This window comes from Taudactylus pleione, unplaced genomic scaffold (assembly GCF_031769625.1).
Source record: "Taudactylus pleione unplaced genomic scaffold, aTauple2 ptg000372l, whole genome shotgun sequence".
Lineage (NCBI taxonomy): Eukaryota > Metazoa > Chordata > Amphibia > Anura > Myobatrachidae > Taudactylus > Taudactylus pleione.
Window position 1 is genome coordinate 1,901,998 of NW_028284773.1, and position 20,558 is coordinate 1,922,555.

The following is a 20,558-nucleotide window of genomic DNA, read 5'->3' on the forward strand; positions in this document are numbered from 1 at the left end:
TTTATTGCTCAAAAAACATGTTACCCACAATTAAACAATTGTTCAATTGGTTTGGATCCCCGCATATTTCCCGGGGTTCATTTCTTTATTTAAATTTGCTTACGCATGTCACTGCATCAAGCCTATCATAACTCTCCAGAGATTTCTGGCCCTGTCGAACACATGACTCATACACTAACCAATAGAATTGCTCCTGTTAATTTCCCAAATACATTAGCCAATCTGAAATTTTTTGGCCACTTTATCAAAAATGATTTTTAAGAAAAACACCATTGCCATCATGAGAGCCTCCGCATTCACCAGGCGCGAGCTGCTGGTGCTAACGGAGGTGATGGATAGGCGTATCACCAGCCAGCCTCCACCCATCACCAACCGGCAGAAGCGTTCCGCATATGCGGAGGCACGGGCCCGCCTGCGCTCCTTCGGCTCACGCCGCAACATCGGCCAGCTGGAGCGCAGGTGGTCGGACCTGCAACGGCGAACGCCCCGCTTGCTGGCATGCTTTCGCATGCAGATCTCAGAAAGTAAGTTTTATGTATTGTGGTTTTCATGTTTGTCTTTGTGGCCCAAACTGCGTGTGCATGTTTTCATGTCTGTCCTATTTATTCATTCTCCTCATATTTGCATGGCCATGTTTTCCCTCTATTTCATAATTATTCATTCGACTCATATTTGCATGGCCATGTTTTCCCTCTATTTCATATTTATTCATTCTCCTCATATTTGCATGGCCATGTTTTCCCTCTATTTCATAATTATTCATTCTACTCATATTTGCATGGCCATGTTTTCCCTCTATTTCATATTTATTCATTCTACTCATATTTGCATGGCCATGTTTTCCCTCTATTTCATATTTATTCATTCTCCTCATATTTGCATGGCCATGTTTTCCCTCTATTTCATATTTATTCATTCTACTCATATTTGCATGGCCATGTTTTCCCTCTATTTCATATTTATTCATTCTCCTCATATTTGCATGGCCATGTTTTCCCTCTATTTCATATTTATTCATTCTCCTCATATTTGCATGTTTTTTGTTGGAGGGGGGTTATTTTAAATTGTTTTTTGGCCAGGATTTGTGCTGAAACTAACCACAATTTGTTTTACATCTTTTAGGGGGACAGCCAAGACTACGCCGTCACCGTCCGGCCAGACGGCGGTCACGCCCACTCTCCCCAACCCCCAGTCAACACTCCACCCCCAATAATTCCCCTATTCCCCACTCCTCCCCAGCCTTCCAAGACCCTCTCCCGGAAATGTCAGGTCTCCTTCCCCTCCGTCCCACTTCCCCCTCTCCTCCAACCACCCCTCTTCCAATTACCCCCTCCCCGGAGTCCGTAATAACCCCGCCCCGATCTTTGGGGAATGGAGGCTCCTCCGAGGAGGACGATGGTGGGACTTCCGGAGCTGCCGTTTTGTCTACCGGTATGTTTTTCTTTAGGCTTTTTTTTAACCACAAACTGTTTGTATGTAATCATGTGTCGTTCCTTTATTCGTGGTTTTTGGGTAGACTTTTGGTGATTTAGCAGATTGCCTTTACCTGTTCCTGCTGATTTCAACATACACATATCCCACCTGTGGGAATTTGTACATAGGCCTTGTATTTTTTGCAGCCCCCATTTAATTGTTTTTTTTTTTTTTTATTTTATTTTTTTTTTGGAGTGATTTCGTTGTGTTTTTGAAATTTTAATGTGGTTTCCCTATTGTTGTATTAATCCACACACTTTTCTCACCCACAGAGGAACAGAGGCGTCGGCAAGAAGTCCAAGACTGTGTGGCCCAGATGCGCCAACATATAATTGGGGTGCTCGTGGCCCTTGACCGTCTGTCTGGCATCCTTCGTCAGTAGTTTTATTTTTGGTTTTTCTTTTTCAAAATAAATTGTTATTTTCGAACATACGTTCTGGCTCATTAGTTTTTTCAAAACCAAAGATTGTTTACCCTGACATAAGTAGACTGTTCCGGCAAGGATTTCCATTTTTTTATAGTAAGATTGTGTTTTGTATTTGTATGTAAAACAGCCACAAGAAACACATAACAGTCACAATGTCATTTCCCTTTTTGGGTGTAGTGTCAATTAGATATTTCTACATTTTACAGGTTCCTAGTTGGTGTGCAAGCTGCTTAGGCCAATCTTACAAAGCCAAATGATTGTACAGGCTTCCTTTTGGTGTGGGTTTGGAACCTGAAAACATATTTCATTTTAGCTCAACTGGCGTCAGTACTGGATTACCCCTTAGTCAAATGTAACATGTGTGAACCTGGTTACACTTGCTGGTAACGTCCAAAAAAAGGAAGAACATTTCACTCTACAAACATTTATTCACAACATAACTGATAAATCAAAGTGGTCACTCACAAAAAAAACACACAATGATAATTTCAAATACAACACATACCAAACAAAAACAAACCAAAAACAACAAATCAAGAACTGGTTGACGAAGGACCATGCCAACATGATTCCACAAACATGGCATAGCGATATCGGTTCCAGAATATATTCCCAAAATGTCCAGATCCAGGTTTGGTAAGGGTAGCAGGAAGTAGTGAGCGTTGGAGTGCCAAAGATTATGTGAACAAACAGAAGATGGTGCAAAAAACAACAAAAAATTAGATGTTCGCAAACAAACCCAAACACATTAGGTATAAACACTGTTGTTTTGTTAAAACTTACCTAAAAAATCTGGCCACCACATCATCACATATGGCCCTCCCACATACTGACCTCCGACCAACCTCGGGGGGGCCATCCTCAGGTAAGGCATCCTCTGGCTGCATTGGGACACCACTCCTTATGGCGATGTTGTGAAATATCCCACACAGGACCACAATTTTCGACACCATATCCGGCAAATACATGAGCTCGCCACCAGAGCGGTGGAGGCATCGGAATCGGCCTTTTAAAAGGCCGATACAACACTCCACCACTTGCCTGGTGACTGTAAGTGCGGAATTATACGCACTTTGTGGGCCTGGTGTGGGAGACAAATAAGGAGTGAGCAGCCAGGACATGCAAGGATATCCACTATCTCCTGTGAAAAAGAATAGACAACATCAGGAACACTGTGTATCAAGCTTAACATTGTTATGTACTAAAGGTCTCCACTTACCCAGAAGCCATGCATCACCAGCTTGTAGGTTGTTTAATTTGTGCCATATCCCTGATTGCCGGATGACGAAGGAGTCATGTGCACTTCCTGGTAATTTAGCATTCAGGGACAGGATCTGGAGGGAGGCATCACATACCACCATTACATTCAGGGAGTGATAGTGTTTCCTGTATCGAAATATGGCCTCCAGCCATGCTGGAGGCTGAAGTGGTATGTGAGTACCATCCACAACCCCTATGATGTGTGGGAAGCCAGCTATTTGGTAAAAATTGGCCTTGGCCACACTAAGGGCACCCATATCCAAAGGCATTTGAATAAAATGATGGAGGTGCTTGAAAAGTGCCTCCATCACTGCCCTCAGGATCCGGGAAAAGGAGGATTGGGAGATGCCCGCCACTATTCCCACCGTTGTTTGAAACGATCCTGAGGCACAGAAATGTAACACCGCCATAAATTGCGTAAGTGGTGGTATCATCATCGGGCATTCCAAAAAGGGTGACACGTGTTCGAAATATCTGGGGCCTTGCATGCCTACGATGCCTACGCCTGGGACGAGATTGAGGTTGGTCGGCTTCTGGGAGCATGGCCAGAACAATCCGCCCCAGATCTACCTGAAATTCAAAGATTTCAATGTAAGGCTTTTGACCCACCCCAAAAGTAAATTAAAACAACTTAGCTTGATGATACCATCCATTGCTGCTTACATGCCGGGGTATTGTCATGATACGTCCAAACTGAAATTAATAACAAAAATTATTTGACAAATTTCACTCTGTGCATTTTTGTTTATAAAATTTGTGCTAGACCAAACTTAAAATATGCGAAACACACATTTGGCAAAACAGCAAAACGACATTGCACACAGTACATCAAAATGGGTTGAAATGTTTGCACAAAAAGCGAAAGGGCAACCTCAAAAAACTTAAAATGATTAATAAGCATTTTAAAATGCGCTAATTAGTTCGCAAATACAAGTCACAATAATAAGCATTTTAAAATGCGCTAATTAGTTCGCAAATACAAGTCACAATAGTAAGTAGTAAAAATGCGCTAATTAGTTCGCAAATACAAGATAAAAAATGGACTTACCAAGAGCAAATATATAAGAGTCCAAATCAAGAGGTCTTTTGGTCCGAAATTAATCAAAAACTAAAATAGATGAAATTATGGATCCAGAATTAAAAAAAAAAAAAAAAACACAATGAAACAACAATTGATCACAAGTTAGACTTCACAAAACTTACCAAATCAAGAAACGAGGTCAAAAAAATATAAACCAACAAAGAGAACGGAAAATAAAAACGCAAATCTACCAAACAAAATAATCTACAACCGCCAACTCCTTTATACGCAATCAATAAACTCCAGCCAAGATAACCTCCAACAATCCAAAAACGCCACCTCGACTCGAGACACACCAAGCCATAAATAGTGTTTCGTTTCCCGCACAAATTAAGGAGGGATCATAGGAACGCACAATCAATGATGCGGCCGCAAAATAAGGATGCATGTATAAATACGTCACGAAAACACATTTAAATTCTGGTGTATTTCTTGTTTGGACCTCAGACATGGCGACAGACCAGGGAAACAATGCCCAAGAGTCAGGCGGTAAGTCTTTCATGCATTTTGTATCAATGATTAATTTGAAACATAAGATTGGCCAAGTTGTGATTTTGTGAAATCTGAATATTTACACAAATAGGTGGGAGGATGACATGGAAGAGGCTGCTGGGCCCAGTATTCCGGCCAAAGCTGCCAAAAAAAAAGGCAGCCACATTTCACAAGAAAGGAGATGGAGGTTTTGATACAGAAGTGTGTGGACATCCTGCCACAGGCAGACAGGAATATGAGTCTAAGCCAGAAGGGGAGAATGTGGGAAGAGGTAGCCGTTGCTGTCAATAGGGTGGGTGATTATGTCCGTCTAGCCCGGGATGTCAAACGGCGGTAAGTAAACACTTGCCCCCCCTAAAAACAAACACCATTTTATACCAAAGGATAATGGCTTCCATTTTTTCCCACAGATGGGGCGACTTCAAATATCGCCTAAAGCAAAAACTTGCGGACAGGGCTAGGCATGCAAGGGGGACAGGTGGGGGTCCCACCCCTGTGTCATTGGAGTTGACCGATTTAGAAGAGCTGGCACAGGGGTGTGTGCAGCCTGTGGAGGTGTTTGGCGTGTCCAACATGGATACGGACATGCCAGACTTTGCGGCTCCTCATGTTGTCCCAGGTAAGTCTTTTGATGTCATCAACTCAGAAATGTTATTGTGCCAATATGTAGATTCTAATGTGAGGCTTTTCTCTTTTTTCCTAACAGAGACACAGGCGGATGAGTCTGCTCCAGAGGGGAGCCTTGGCCGCCGAATTTCTGCTGGCTCGGCAGGGGAGGAACCAGTACATCCGGCTGAGGACCCTGCAGAAGCCAGTCCAGGGCAATCCCCCTCGCAGGCAGTGTCCTTCCTCACAGAACTCAATTTCAAATCGGATTTCCATACGGAGATTCTGCAGAGGATGGACGCCAGTCTGGTACGGGTGGCTGAGGCCCTGGAGCAAAATGCTGCGGCCAACGTGTCCATTGGTCAGGCCCTGGCGGAAAATACCAGGGCCAACATCCGCATCGCCAATGCCCTGGAGCAGCTCGTTTGCCAGCACATGGTGGAGCCGACCTCCCTTCCTGCCGGAACATCAGGATCCTCCACCTCGGGCACAACATCAGCCAATCCTCCAAATGTGCCTAGCCCTGTGCCTAGTCCAGAGGCCACAACATCTGCCTCTGGACAGGCCAGCCCGATGACATCCCGGACCCGGTCTGGCGCCCTCCCTCCCCCATCCAAACGGGTGAAAAAACGGTGACAGCAATGGTGACTTTTCCCACAATCCTTCTGTGCTTGGCTCATATTCCTTTCTGGTCAAAACTTCCCTCTCCTTTCTTGTGAAATGTTTTTATTTTTTTGTTGTATGTTTATGTCAACAGTTATGTTGGGCCAATTTCTTTGATTTTGGAACATATCTTTGGCCAAAAAAGATGTCCCCAATATTTTATTTTTAATTTTTTTTGTTTGAGCAATAAATTGAAACACCAAATCTGACATTGGATTGTGAAATTATTGTACAAATGGGTTACATTTAATCCTGGACCAAAAGGCAAAAACTGGCCCAAAAAAAAAAAAATAAATAAATAAAAAAATGGGCTCTTTAAGGAACGTTTAAAAATTCATATAACGAGGCAAATTCAAGAGGCACAAATAAAATGGTGCGAAAATTAAAACATGATGACATTGGGCCTGATTCAGACCCACTCGCGAGTGGCTGTCCGCTCGCAAGTGGGTCGATGGTCTGCACTGAGCATGCGCACGATGGAGGGAGCTCCGTCGTGCGCATGCGCCAGACACGACGAGCGAAGGACTTTCCTTCGCTCGTTGTGTCCGATCAAAGGGGGCGTGCTGTCAATGTTGATTGACAGCACGCCCCCTTTGGTGGGCGTGCCGGGGGCGTGCCTCCCTGACGGGGGCGTTCCCACGGGAACGCCTCCCGTCAGAAGCCGGCCCACTGACATCACTAGTGATGTCAGTGGGAGTGATTTTGGCTCTGATAGAGCCAAAATCACTCCGGAGCTTGCGGTTGAAAACCTCAACCGCAGGCTCCGGCTCGCAATTTCGATGGTCGCGATGGTCACGACCATCGCGGCCATCAAAATGCACGCTCGTATAGCCTGTGGGTGGTGACCCACAGCTATACGAGCGTCCAGGAGGACGCTCCATGAAAATGGAGCCCGGCCCTCATGCAGAGCGTGCGCTCTGCTCAGAGCGTACGGCTCTGAATGAGGGCCATTATTGTTACAATAGGCCCTAACCACCAAATTGAGGGCAAAATAAACCCCCACAAATGTACGCAAATTGATTGTGTCATCCTGACATTAGCAGCTCTGAGTTCCACCTGCGTACGGTTTTGTGCTATCCCAAAAAACTGATTTCAAAACACATACCAAGCCGGTTCTCAATCCAACACTAATTGCTTTTCTGCCCTCCCGCGATTAATCGCAACAACATCGTGGAGTCCCGGGACAGAGGAGAAGGCCATCGCCAATGTTGTCGAGTAATCCAGACCCTAAGCTGTGCGAGCATTTTGAAGTGAAAGAGGATCATCCAGTGACGTATGAGTCGGTCCGAACACATTTTACGCTCGCATCTGCTAATGTATGTACGCCCCAAAAACGCCTCGCCACGCCTGCGTTTTTCCATCTCCACCCCCGTCAACACCCAAAAACGCCCTATTCTGTCAATCACATTTGACATGTCACTTCCTGTACGCTATTTTAGGAATGAGTCAAAAAAAGCTCGCAATCTGCCGTACGCACATGCGCAGTGTAACACCGACGCATGCGCGGTTAGTCAACATCGGAACGCAACGAGCGTACTGCTGTTAACGAGCGGCTCTGAATGAGGGCCTTAGTCTGTGCTCACAGCAGGAGAGCCATCTGCGTGTCTGGAGACCCGCTATTTCTGTGACACTGTCACAAGCCGCAGCCGCGTCTTGTTGGACAACGGTGCTCCTGGCAGTTCTCTCAGGCTGGTTGCTGGGAGACAGAGATGACACACTGTCAAATCGTGAAGTCCTCCCATTCACTGTACGTCATCTCTGCCGGTACTGGTTTGGTGCTTTCTCCTTTTTCCGTCCTGCTGATGCAGTGCTCATGTAACACCCTTTAAAGAAATATCTAGTGTGGTAATGTATAGTGGGTGCCTTACCAACGTGACAGGGAAGTCACACTCTGGAACAATTCCTTTTCTTGAGATGCAACAACAGGTTTATGGACTGTCACACAATATATTAAACCAATTGGTGCTAAAAATATTTTCGTTTATTATTACTATAAACGGTTGCAAGCAAGGTTGTACCATATACTAATAACAAAGTATGACACAATACATTCCATTAGTAACATACATATTATATCATTTCACTTCAGTAAAGGGACACAGGGCCTGATTCAGACCCGCTCGCGAGCGCTGAACGCTCGCAAGCGGGTCAATGTTGGGCAAGTGTGCATGCGCACGAAGGAGGCTGCTCCTTCGTGCGCATGCGCGAGACCCGGATAGCGACGGCCAAGCCGTCGCTCCGGGTCTCACACCAAAGGGGGCGTGCTGTCGATGGTGAGTGACAACACGCCCCTTTGGTGGGCGTGCCGGGGGCGTGGCTGCCCAGACGGAGGCGTTCCCATGGGAACGCCTACCGTCTGGGGCCGGCCCCACTGACATCACTAGTGATGTCAGTGGGAGTGCTTTTGGCTCTGATAGAGCCAAAAGCACTCCAGGGCTTGCGGCCACGAGACCCTACCGCAAGGGTCTCGTTGCAAGCCCGATGGTCGCGATGGTCAAGACCATCGCGACCATCATCATGGACGCTCACATAAGCTGTGGGTGGTAACCCACAGCTATGCGAGCGTCCAAGTGGCTGCACTATTAAAAAAAAAAAACGCCCTGATTCAGAGCGGGCGCTCGTTCAGGGCGTCCGGCTCTGAATCAGGCCCACAGGCCCAACGAATAATTTATTTTTCTGGAACAGCAAAACTTCCACAGCTGTCTATCTGTGAATTAAGATGGTTAACTCAATACAACAAACATATATCTGAACCTTTGCAATACATATATCATAACTCAAATACAATAACAATAAAAATATACAGAACAATAAGTATGCAAGGTATTACACTTCCCAGATGGCTGGCCAGCTAAGTTATTAACGGTGGTGCACAATGGTTGTTCCAAAGAGTTTATAATCTTGTAGGAAATGCAGATAACTTGCATTAATTAAATGCTTAGATCCTGTCACTATCTCTGCTGCGCTGTCCTGTCTTCCTTCCTAAACCTGTTTATTTAATGAGGCACAGATTCCTTCCTGCTTTATACTGTCAGTAAAGTTTATTAAATTATAATCCTGTTCTGGGCTATTGTCACTGTTGCCAATCACTCTTCAAGTCCCTGTCCTTAGTGCACGGGTCATAGTGCTAAAGTTGTATGGAGATTAACAATGTTTGGCAGAAATATAACTTTGCAGAATGCAGTTTAAGGCTGAGGATTAATTTGCTGAACCTTAATAGGGCTGTGCTGGTACTGACTTGCGGTGTTCAATAGGGGTAAATTGGGAGTAGTATTAGTAACTGGAGTACTGTTATTATAGCTGACAGAAATTGAGGAATAAACAAAAGTTCTAGGTCAATCCCTAAAGTCTGTGGAGCCTGAAAGCTGACTGGGTAAGGCAGACAGTGTTATGGTGCTTTTAATGAGACTACAGTTCTTTCCTGTTGACTGCACTATCAGGGGACCTTTTATGACTCTGTCCTCCACTCTTGTTAAGTGTTTTTGTTGGGTACTGCAAGTCCCCGAGAGGGAGCTGTCACTCACCAGCGCTGTTCCCGACCTCTCTCCAAAGGGTCCGCCTAGTAAAGCCTTTTCCTCCACCTCCGGACTCAGTGAGGAAGCTAAGGAGGGCTCCTCCTTAACTGGTTGCTGCCACTTGCACTCCGGAGGGCGGGGAACACTCCGGAACTCAGTCTCTGCCTTCACCGCTTGAACCGCTAACTGCGCTGTCCATGTCAGGCCGCCGATCACCTCCTGACAGGCTGTATCTCCTCCTCACGATGGCTCCCTCAGGACTCCTCAACGGTCTGTCCAGCAGCCCCTTATATCAGTTCCCTCCGGGTCCTTTGCACGCGCCAGCTAAATTCCAGCCAGAGTCGGGTGCTGTTCCTCATGCAATTAACGGCAGTCCTCCATTCTCCCAACACACTGCGGTGCTCCCCTTAAAAGTTATATGGAAGCATCCTTGCCTCATGCCCCCCATATATAATGGCAGTTCAAGTCCCCATGGGAGAAACCATAACTCCCAAGGGAATAGGGTAATACCAGCCTGGGCACCAATATTAATTACAAGGCACTGTAAACATCAATAACATTTAACTAAATATTGTGAACAGCCTTTTTGGCCTCCCAATTTAAAAGTTTAAAGATAACTTTCACAAATACAGTATTATATAAACTAGGGGTGTGCACCGGCCACTTTTCGTGTTTTGTGTTTTGGTTTTGGATCTGGATCTTTCTTCGTGTTTTGGATCTGGATTGGTTTGCCAAAACCACCCTTCCGTGTTTTTGGATCTGGATTTTGTGTTTTGGATCTGTATTTTTTTGAAAAAAAGCATAAAAACAGCTAAAATCACAGAATGTGTTGGTTTTCTTGCTCCTATGCTATTATTAACCTCAATAACCTTAATTTCCACTCATTTCCAGTCTATTCTGAACACCTCACACTAGTGTTTTTATGTCCAAAAGGTTGCACTGAGGTAGCTGGATGACTATGCTAAGCGGCACGAGTGGGCGGCACAAACACGTGGCCCATCTAGGAGTGACACTGCAGTGGCAGACAGGATGGCAGTTTTAAAAACTAGGCCCCAAACAGTACATAATGCAAAGAAAAAAAAGAGGTGCAAGATGGAATTGTCCTTGGATCCTCCCACCCACCCTTATGTTGTATAAACAGGACATGCACACTTTAACAAACCAATCATTTCAGAAACAGGGTCTGCCACACGACTGTGGCTGAAATCATTGGTTCATTTGGGCCCCCACAAAACAAGCTGGCAATTACTCTGTCCCTGCACAAACTGGCTCTACGGAGGCAAGAAGTCGTCCTCATCCTCCTCATTCACCGATTCCTCACCCTCTTCAGTGTTGTATACATCCTCATCCTCACAGAGTATTAATTCATCCCCACTGGAATCCACCAACACAGGTTTCTCTGTACGTTCTGAAGGCTGGTCTCCCTGGAGGAGTTGATAATTCATTTTTATGTACATCATCTTCTCCACATTTTGTGGAAGCAACCTCCTACGCCTTTCGCTGACAAGGTTCCCGGCTGCACTAAACACTCTTTCAGAGTACACACTGGAGGGGGGGCAACTCAGGTAAAATAGAGCCAGTTTGTACAGGGGCCTCCAAATTGCCTCTTTTTCCTGCCAGTACAGGTACAGACTGTCTGACATGCCTACTTGGATGCTGTCACCGATGTAATCCTTTAACAGATAGATGCACGCTTGTCGCTGCTGCTTTAAGGATGCAGGTGCGGCTACAGCCCACAAAATTTACAAAGACAGAAAAAAAAGAAGAATTTTTTATTTTTTGTGGAGCGCACTTTGAGGGTTACACCACCCTTTAACAGACAGACGCATGCTTGTTGCTGCTGCTTTGAGGATGCAGGTGCGGCTACAGCGCATACATTTCACACACAAACACAGAAAAAAAGATTATTTTATTTTGGTTGGAGCGCACTTTGGGGGTTACACCACCCTTTAACAGACAGACACATGCTTGTCGCTGCTGCTTTGAGGATGCAGGTGCGGCTACAGCACACACAATTCACAAAGACAGAAAAAAAAGAAGAATTTTTTATGTTTTGTGGAGCGCACTTTGGTTGTTATATCACCCTTTAACAGACAGACGCACGCTTGTCGCTGCTGCTTTGAGGATGCAGGTGCGGCTATAGCCCACACAATTCACAAACACAGAAAAAAAAAGAATAATTTTTTATTCTTTGTGGAGCGCACTTTGAGGGTTACACCACCCTTTAACAGACAGACGCACGCTTGGCGCTGCTGCTTTGAGCATGCACATACAGTGGAGACAATTCACAAACACAGAAGAAAATGTTTTATTTTTGTTGGAATGCACTTTGGGGGTTACACCACCCTATAACAGACAGCAGCACACTTGTCGCTGCTGCTTTGAGGATGCAGGTGCAGCTACAGCCCACACAATTCACAAAGACAGAAAAAAAAGGAGAATTTTTTATTTTTGTGGAGCGCACTTTGGGGGTTACAGCACCCTTTAACGGACAAGCCAGCCTGCCCTTTACTTATGGGACACAGGCGCACGCTTGGCGCTGCTCCTTTGTTGATGCATGTGCAGCCACAGTGCACACAATTCACAAACACAGAAAATATTTTTTTATTTTTTGTGGAGCACACTTTGAGAGTTACACCACCCTTTAACAGACAGACGCATGCTTGTTGCTGCTGCTTTGAGGATGCAGGTGCGGCTACAGCGCATACATTTCACACACAAACACAGAAAAAAAGATTATTTTATTTTGGTTGGAGCGCACTTTGGGGGTTACACCACCCTTTAACAGACAGACACATGCTTGTCGCTGCTGCTTTGAGGATGCAGGTGCGGCTACAGCACACACAATTCACAAAGACAGAAAAAAAAGAAGAATTTTTTATGTTTTGTGGAGCGCACTTTGGTTGTTATATCACCCTTTAACAGACAGACGCACGCTTGTCGCTGCTGCTTTGAGGATGCAGGTGCGGCTATAGCCCACACAATTCACAAACACAGAAAAAAAAAGAATAATTTTTTATTCTTTGTGGAGCGCACTTTGAGGGTTACACCACCCTTTAACAGACAGACGCACGCTTGGCGCTGCTGCTTTGAGCATGCACATACAGTGGAGACAATTCACAAACACAGAAGAAAATGTTTTATTTTTGTTGGAATGCACTCTGGGGGTTACACCACCCTATAACAGACAGACGCACACTTGTCGCTGCTGCTTTGAGGATGCAGGTGCAGCTACAGCCCACACAATTCACAAAGACAGAAAAAAAAGGAGAATTTTTTATTTTTGTGGAGCGCACTTTGGGGGTTACAGCACCCTTTAACGGACAAGCCAGCCTGCCCTTTACTTATGGGACACAGGCGCACGCTTGGCGCTGCTCCTTTGTTGATGCATGTGCAGCCACAGTGCACACAATTCACAAACACAGAAAATATTTTTTTATTTTTTGTGGAGCGCACTTTGAGGGTTACACCACCCTTTAACAGACAGACGCATGCTTGTCGCTGCTGCTTTGAGGATGCAGGTGCAGCTACAGCCCACACAATTCACAAAGACAGAAAAAAAAGGAGAATTTTTTATTTTTGTGGAGCGCACTTTGGGGGTTACACCACCCTATAACAGACAGACGCACACTTGTCGCTGCTGCTTTGAGGATGCAGGTGCAGCTACAGCCCACACAATTCACAAAGACAGAAAAAAAAGGAGAATTTTTTATTTTTGTGGAGCGCACTTTGGGGGTTACAGCACCCTTTAACGGACAAGCCAGCCTGCCCTTTACTTATGGGACACAGGCGCATGCTTGGCGCTGCTCCTTTGTTGATGCATGTGCAGCCACAGTGCACACAATTCACAAACACAGAAAATATTTTTTTATTTTGTTTGGAGTGCACTTTGGGGGTTACAGCACCCTTTAACGGACAAGCCAGCCGGCCATTTACTTATGGGACACAGGCGCACACGTGGCGCTGCTCCTTTGTTGATGCACGTGCAGCCACAGTGCACACAATTCACAAACACAGAAAATATTTTTTTATTTTGTTTGGAGTGCACTTTGGGGGTTACAGCACCCTTTAATGGACAAGCCAGCCGGCCCTTCACTGATGGTACACAGGCGCATGCTTGGCGCTGCTCCTTTGTTGATGCACGTGCAGCCACAGTGCACACAATTCACAAACACAGAAAATATTTTTTTATTTTGTTTGGAGTGCACTTTGGGGGTTACAGCACCCTTTAACGGTCAAGCCAGCTGGCCCTTTACTTATGACACAGGCGCACACTTGGCACTACTTTGTTGATGCATGTGCAGCTACTGCGCACACAATTCACAAACACAGAAAAAATATTTATTTTTTTTGCACTTGGGGGGAGCACCCCTGATGGACAGAGCACCCCCTGGACAACACTACAGCACCCCTTTAGGACTGGGACACTGCACAGGACTTTGGAGTGGACACAGCCCCTATGGACAACAGCAGCACAACACAGCCAGCTCCTATGTACTTTGGAGGAGTGGACACAGCCCCTATGGACAACAGCAGCACAGCACAACACAGCCAGCCCCTATGGACTTTGGAGGAGTGGACACAGCCCCTATGGACAACAGCAGCACAGCGCAGCACAGCACAACACTACACTACACTACACTACACAGCCCAGCCATCCCTAACTCCCACTCTCCCTCTTCACTGTCCACAGCCGAGTGAGAAAATGGCGCCGACGCGGATACCTTATATAGAATCCAAAACCCGCGAGACCCGGAAGGCAGGATGATGATGTTTTGCTTCGATTTCAGATCCGAGTCAGGCGGGAAAAGTCGAGCCTGACTCGGATCGGCCTCGGATCGGGGGGGCTCGGGGGGGTTCGGATTTCAGAAATCCCAACCCGCTCACCCCTAATATAAAGATCAAGTGGTACTCCCAATACTTGGGGTACCACACTCAGGTGCCGATGATAGCGTTTCATGTGTTTCCGGTTCTGGTGTTTGCATCGTGTCCAAGTCGTGTGTCTTGTATCTCTGCCAGTCTCGAGAGTATCCTGCCGCTTGTGTCATCTCGGCGGCACAAGCCGCACTCCAGTGAATCCTGCCACTTGTGTCATCTCGGGGGCACAGGCCACAATCCAGCGTCCTGCCGCTTGTGTTATCCTGGCGGCACAGGTCGCATTCTAGTGTATCCTGCCGCTAGTGTCATCTCGGCGGCACAAACCGCACTCCAGTGTATCCTGCCGCTTGTGTCATCTTGGCGGCACAATCCGCACTCCAGTGAATCCTGCCGCTTGTGTCATCTTGGCGGCACAGGTCACAATCCAGTGTCCTGCCTCTTGTGTCATCCCGGGTGGCATAGGCCACATTCCAGTGTATCCTGCCGCTGGTGTCATCCCGGCGACACAGGCTATCATCCAACATCTCCAATCCATACCATCTAGTGTTCTGCCGCTTGTGTCATCTCGGCGGCACAAGCCGCACTCCAGTGCCACCTGCCGCTTGTGTCATCTCGGTGGCACAAGTCGCACTCCTGCGTCTTTTGCCGATGCAATTTTGTGTTCTGCTACACAGCCCAGAGACTGCTTCCTGCCACGTTCTACCAGCCCTCAAGGCTGCAACATGGCCCAAAGGCCGCACCTGGTAAGGCGCTTCCAGCCCTCAAGGCTGCTATTTGGCCAAGGCCGCACCAAGCCAAGTACCACCAGCCCTCAAGGCTGCTACACGGCCCAAACTGACTGTTTTCTATTTTTCCAGCCCTCAAGGCTGTTGCTGGACTTCATTCTAAAGGGGTACCCCAACAGCCATCCTTTCATAATCCTCAGCACTTTTGCTACTCTATGGTGAACCCACTCTAGGTTCATAGTAGACACCTTAGACTTACTCAAAAGTAGGGATGTGCAGGCTCGGTTCTACTCGGTTCCGTTAGGTTTTTTTTACTGAATCTTATTGGCTATCCAAAACTCGTGACAGCTGAAACCCAATAAGATTCGGGAAAAAAAACCGAACGGAACCAAGTAGAACCGAGCCTGCACATCCCTACTCAAAAGGCGGATGGCCACCAGATCTGTGTTCAATGTTTTCGGTTTTGTGCAATGCTTTAAGTAGGCGTTTCTATGCACTGGACAGCGGGTGAGTCATTAGCTTATTTTCGCAACTGCGATCCGTGAGATATCACAGCTGCGATTACATTTACGCATGGATCTGGATCAGGCCCTAAAAACGCATTCACTCATTTATTAACATTTTATTAACATTTATTTATATAGCGCCAACTTTATTTTCTAGTATATCTTTTAGGATTATGCAATTGTAAATTATATTATTATTATTATTATTATTATTATCGTTTATTTATATGACATTACAAGAGTTCTGCCGAGCATAACAAAATACATAACAATTGAGCAGAACAAGAAAACTGTGACTTACAGTACACAACAATGCAGGACAAATACATGGTACATAAACATTGCTGCAATATAAGTAGTACGGTAACAGTAGTCAAGGGTTAAGTGCCATAAGTAATAGTAAGGGAAGGAAAAGCACATGGGGGAAGAGGGCCTTGCTCGTGAGAGCTTACATTTTAAAGAGAAGGAGTAGACAGACAGGGGTGACACAGATGGGGTAGATAGTGAGCAAGGAACAGAGTGTTAGGATGAGAGATGGAAGTCTTGGATGAAGTAGTGGGTCTTGAGAGCCATTTTGAAGTTTTGCTGAGAGGTGCAGAGTCTGACAAGGAGTGGTAAAGAATTCCAGAGGTGGGGAGCAGCACGTGCAAAATCTTGGAGGCAGTCGTGGGGAGAAGTAATAAGTTGCCAGGAGAGGCGGCATTCAACAGCAGAATGAAGAAGACGGACAGTAGTGTGAAGGGAGATAAGGTCAAAGATGTAACTGGGAGAGGAATGGGTGAGGGCTTTGTAAGTGAGTATGAGAAGCTTAAATTGGGTTCTGAAGGGGAGAGGGAGCCAGTGGGGCTTGCAGGAGAGGGGAGACAGATGTAATATGTTTTGAGAGGAAGATGAGCTGGGCAGCAGCACTGAGGACAGATTGGAGTGGAGAGAGGTGGGAGTCAGGGAGGGCAGATAGCAGGAGACTACAGTAATCCAATCTGGAGATGACCAGTGATTGGATGAGGGTTTTAGGGGCATATTCAATTGGGTGCGAGAATAGCAAAAATCCCGCACCTGCGAGTTTTTTTCTGCAGGTGCGGGTTTTTTGCTATTCATATAGGTGCAAGTTTTTATTCTTGCACCTCTCGAGCAAGTGTGATTTTTCAGAAAAACTAAAATTTTAGGTAAAATCACCGGGATTTGCTTTGGCACCCTGGCGGTACACCCTCTGAGTACTAATTAAGCAATTGGAAGTTTCCGATTAGCTTAAATAGTCAGTAATTACTCAACTTCCGAAGTGCTGTCTTCTGCATCCAGCATCGGGACCCGGACTCCAGCAGCAGCGGTGAGTATGTAGTGTGTGTGAGTATGTGTGTGTATGAGTGTGTGTGTGTGTGATCCCCGGTGTATTTGCCCCCCCCAGTGTCCGTGCGGCCCCCCGGAATGGACGCGGGGAGAACTACATCTCCCAGCAGCCCTTGCCCTTCCCACCAGCCCCTAGAACTCCCAGCAGCCCCCGGGACTCCCAGCAGCCCCCTCTCCAGTGATAAGATAGAGGGGAGGCCACCAGGAGCCGCAGAGTCCCCTGGGCAGAGTCTCACTGGTGATGTCAGTAGGGTCGCCCACAAACGGCAGGCGTTCCTTCAGGAACGTCTCTGTTTGTCCAGCAACCCCCCCTGCCCGCAGCATTCTTTTTTTTTTATGCGGGGCGGGGTTTTTTTACCTTGCAAACTTCGCGCCTAATTGAATATGCCCCTTAGTAGCAGCCAGGGTGAGAAATGGTCTGATCCTGGAAATATTTTTGAGATGGAAATGGCAGGACTGCGAAAGTTACTGAATGCGTGATTTGAAGGTGAGGGAGGAGTCAAGGATAACTCCAAGATGGTGCACTTGGGGGCTAGAGGAGATGGTTGTGCCATCGATAAATGATGAAATTGTGGGAATTGAGGTTATGCGGGAGACTGTGAAGATGATCAGCTCAGTCTTAGACATATTAACTTTAAGAAAGTGCTGGGACATCCAGGAAGAGATAGCAGAGAGACAGTTAGAAATAGAAGTAAATAGAGAGGGGGAGAGGATCAGGGGAGTGAAGGTAGATCTGAGTATCATCAGCATAGAGATGATATTGGAGGCCAAAAGAGCTGATGAGCTCACCTAAAGAGGACATATAGAGGGAGAATAGGAGGGGTCCAAGAACAGAACCTTGGGGGACACCTACTGTTAGGCTTAATATTTGCACATTAAATAATCTAAATACATTTTTAATATTTTGTTAAAGTTAAACATTTATTATCATTAAAAATTACAAATAACTTTTGTTTGCTTTATTATTATTATTATTATTATTATTATTATTATTATTATTAGTTTCTTATATAGCGCAGCATATTTCGTTGCACTTTACAATTGGAAACAACAGTAATAGAACAAAACTGGGTAATAACAGACAGACATAGTGGTAAGAGACCCCTGCTTGCAATCTTACTATCTATAGGGAATAGGCATCGTTCAGCCACATTGCAAAAGTTCATTGTGGACTGTATGTTCCAGTCATACAGGAATGTTGGTCTAGTGTTAGAAAGTTGTGAAAGTGAAGAAAGAGAAAATATGTAATGTTATGTGTGGACTATAAGAAGGGATGCAATTATATGATAATTTAAAAACAATGCTAGCAAAACTAGAGTGACTACTAGTTACAATAAATATACAAGCAATTTTAATCACAAAAAAACACTTTATAATACATTTACAAATACAGGTCAAAATATATAATAAAACAACTTCCACATAAAGTAAAATTAGAAAAATAATTATGGCAGCTGGTTATTGGTGATGTATAGTACAATGTTTTTTTTTTAGCAGATGCACATATGTTGAAACATCTGATACTGTTGAGAGTGAATCCAAAAAAATCTATGCCGCAAAGATACTTTAATAAAGGTTGGCAGACATTTTCATGGAAGATCACAGTCCTGGAAGGAACACTGGGCCTGATTCAGAGGCGCACGCTCTTTAAGAGTGCTCGCTCTGAATCTGGGCGGCCTTTTTTTTTTTTTTTGCTCGGCCTCCTGGCCGTTCGCTAAGTTGTGGGTGACCACCTACAGCTTTTGCGAGCGGCCACATGATGGTCGCGACCATCGTGACCATCGGGCTTGCGGTAGGGTCTCGTCTGCCGCAAGCCCCAGTGAGCTTCCGGCTCTAATAGAGCCGGAAGCTCACTACTGACATCTCTGGTGATGTCAGTAGGGTCGCCCACAAACGGCAGGTGTTCCTTCAGGAACGTCTCCGTTTGTCCAGCAACCCCCCCTGCCCGCCTCCAAAACGGGGCGAGCTGTCAATCACAATCGACAGCCGCCCCATTTTGGTGCGAGACCCGTAGCGATGGAGCGCCCATCGGTGGCCAGGTCTCATGCATGCGCACGCCGGAGGCGGCGCATGTGCAGGGGGCAAACATCAACCCGCTTGTGAGCGCATAGCGCTTGCGAGCAGGTCTGAATCAGCCCCACTGTACATTGCAGAAGTGGTAAAGCTCAGAATAAGGATGGCTTTAAAAATGTCAGATATTTTATATAAAAGGTTAAAGTCTTGGAAAAATAACCATAGTAAATTATACAATGGTGTAGCTTGTGTATGGCAGATGGCTTATGATCTTGCTACACCATTTCTAAGTAGTTATTTGTGAGTGAAATGAATGTTTACTTAAGGGGTATCAATAGAAGTATATCAAATACTAGCCACTGTAGCCGCTAACTGCATTGAGCAAGGGAGCATAAGTACCTTTCCTTACAGTGAGCAACAGATTTTTACTTACCATAGTAAATGTGGAGGTTCATGACTGTTACTTGTCTCATCAGTATTTAAGTGGTCCTGCAGAGTCTGAAAACGTATAGCTGGATTTCATCTTTCAGTAATGTAGCAACTATACTATGTCATTGTAAGAGGGTATCAACAGTCTCCCTATGAAGCATGCAAAATCATTTAATGATAAATCATACAGACCTGTAGGTATGAGTGTGGGAACCTCATTTGTGTTTCCAGCTCAGGGCCGTATTCATTTAGTTTCGCACCCGCGATACTTTTTCGCCTGCTGGACTTTTCGCCTACATTGTGTGTTTTGCATGCGGAAAAGTATTGTGTGCGCTCCCGCTATTGGCCGTATTCAATTAGAAAGGACGCGAAAATGGCACCCGGCGAAACTGAAACAGGCAAAAAGTCCTGTCAAAAATGGGGAACTCAGCCTGACACCCCCCAAAAGGTGCACTAACATTGGGGATCACTATAGATGCCCCCAGTGGCGTAACTAGGGCAGGGCGAGTGGGGTACGTGCCCTGGGTACCATGGGACCAGTGGCGCGGGGCTGCGCCGCCGGCCATGGTCCGGCCTGCCCTAGCTGGCCAGTGTAGCGCCGACCGCAGTGAGTGCGGTCAGCGCTACACATTTACACAGGACTGACGCTAGGCTTCCAGCGCCAGTCCTGTGCAGCACAGCTTAGCCCGTTCCCTCCCCCTGAGCGCTTGCCCAATAGCGCCAGGAGGAGGGCTCAGGCAGTGCATAACACACGCATCGCAGCCAGCGCTGGCGGCGATGCGTGTGTTAAACAGCAGCCAATGAGAGTCAGATAGACTCTCATTGACTGCTGCAGCACCGACTGCAAGAGCCGGGCTTCCGTCCGGCTACTGCAGTAGGTAATGGGACAGACATCATGACATCATGACGTCTCTCCCATAATGCTGAGCGCGCTAGCCTGGGAGGACTGGCGGGCGGCGGAGGGAGCGGTGTCGCGGTCCGGAGCAGCAGCGTGGATTCAGGTAAGTATATTTTTTTGTATATATATATTTTTTAAACCTGTCTGCACTACTGGGGGCACAATGGGGGAGGGGGGTGGCTATTACTGGGGGGACATCTACTGCGGTTGGGGGCACAATGGGGGGGTGGCTACTACTGGGGGCA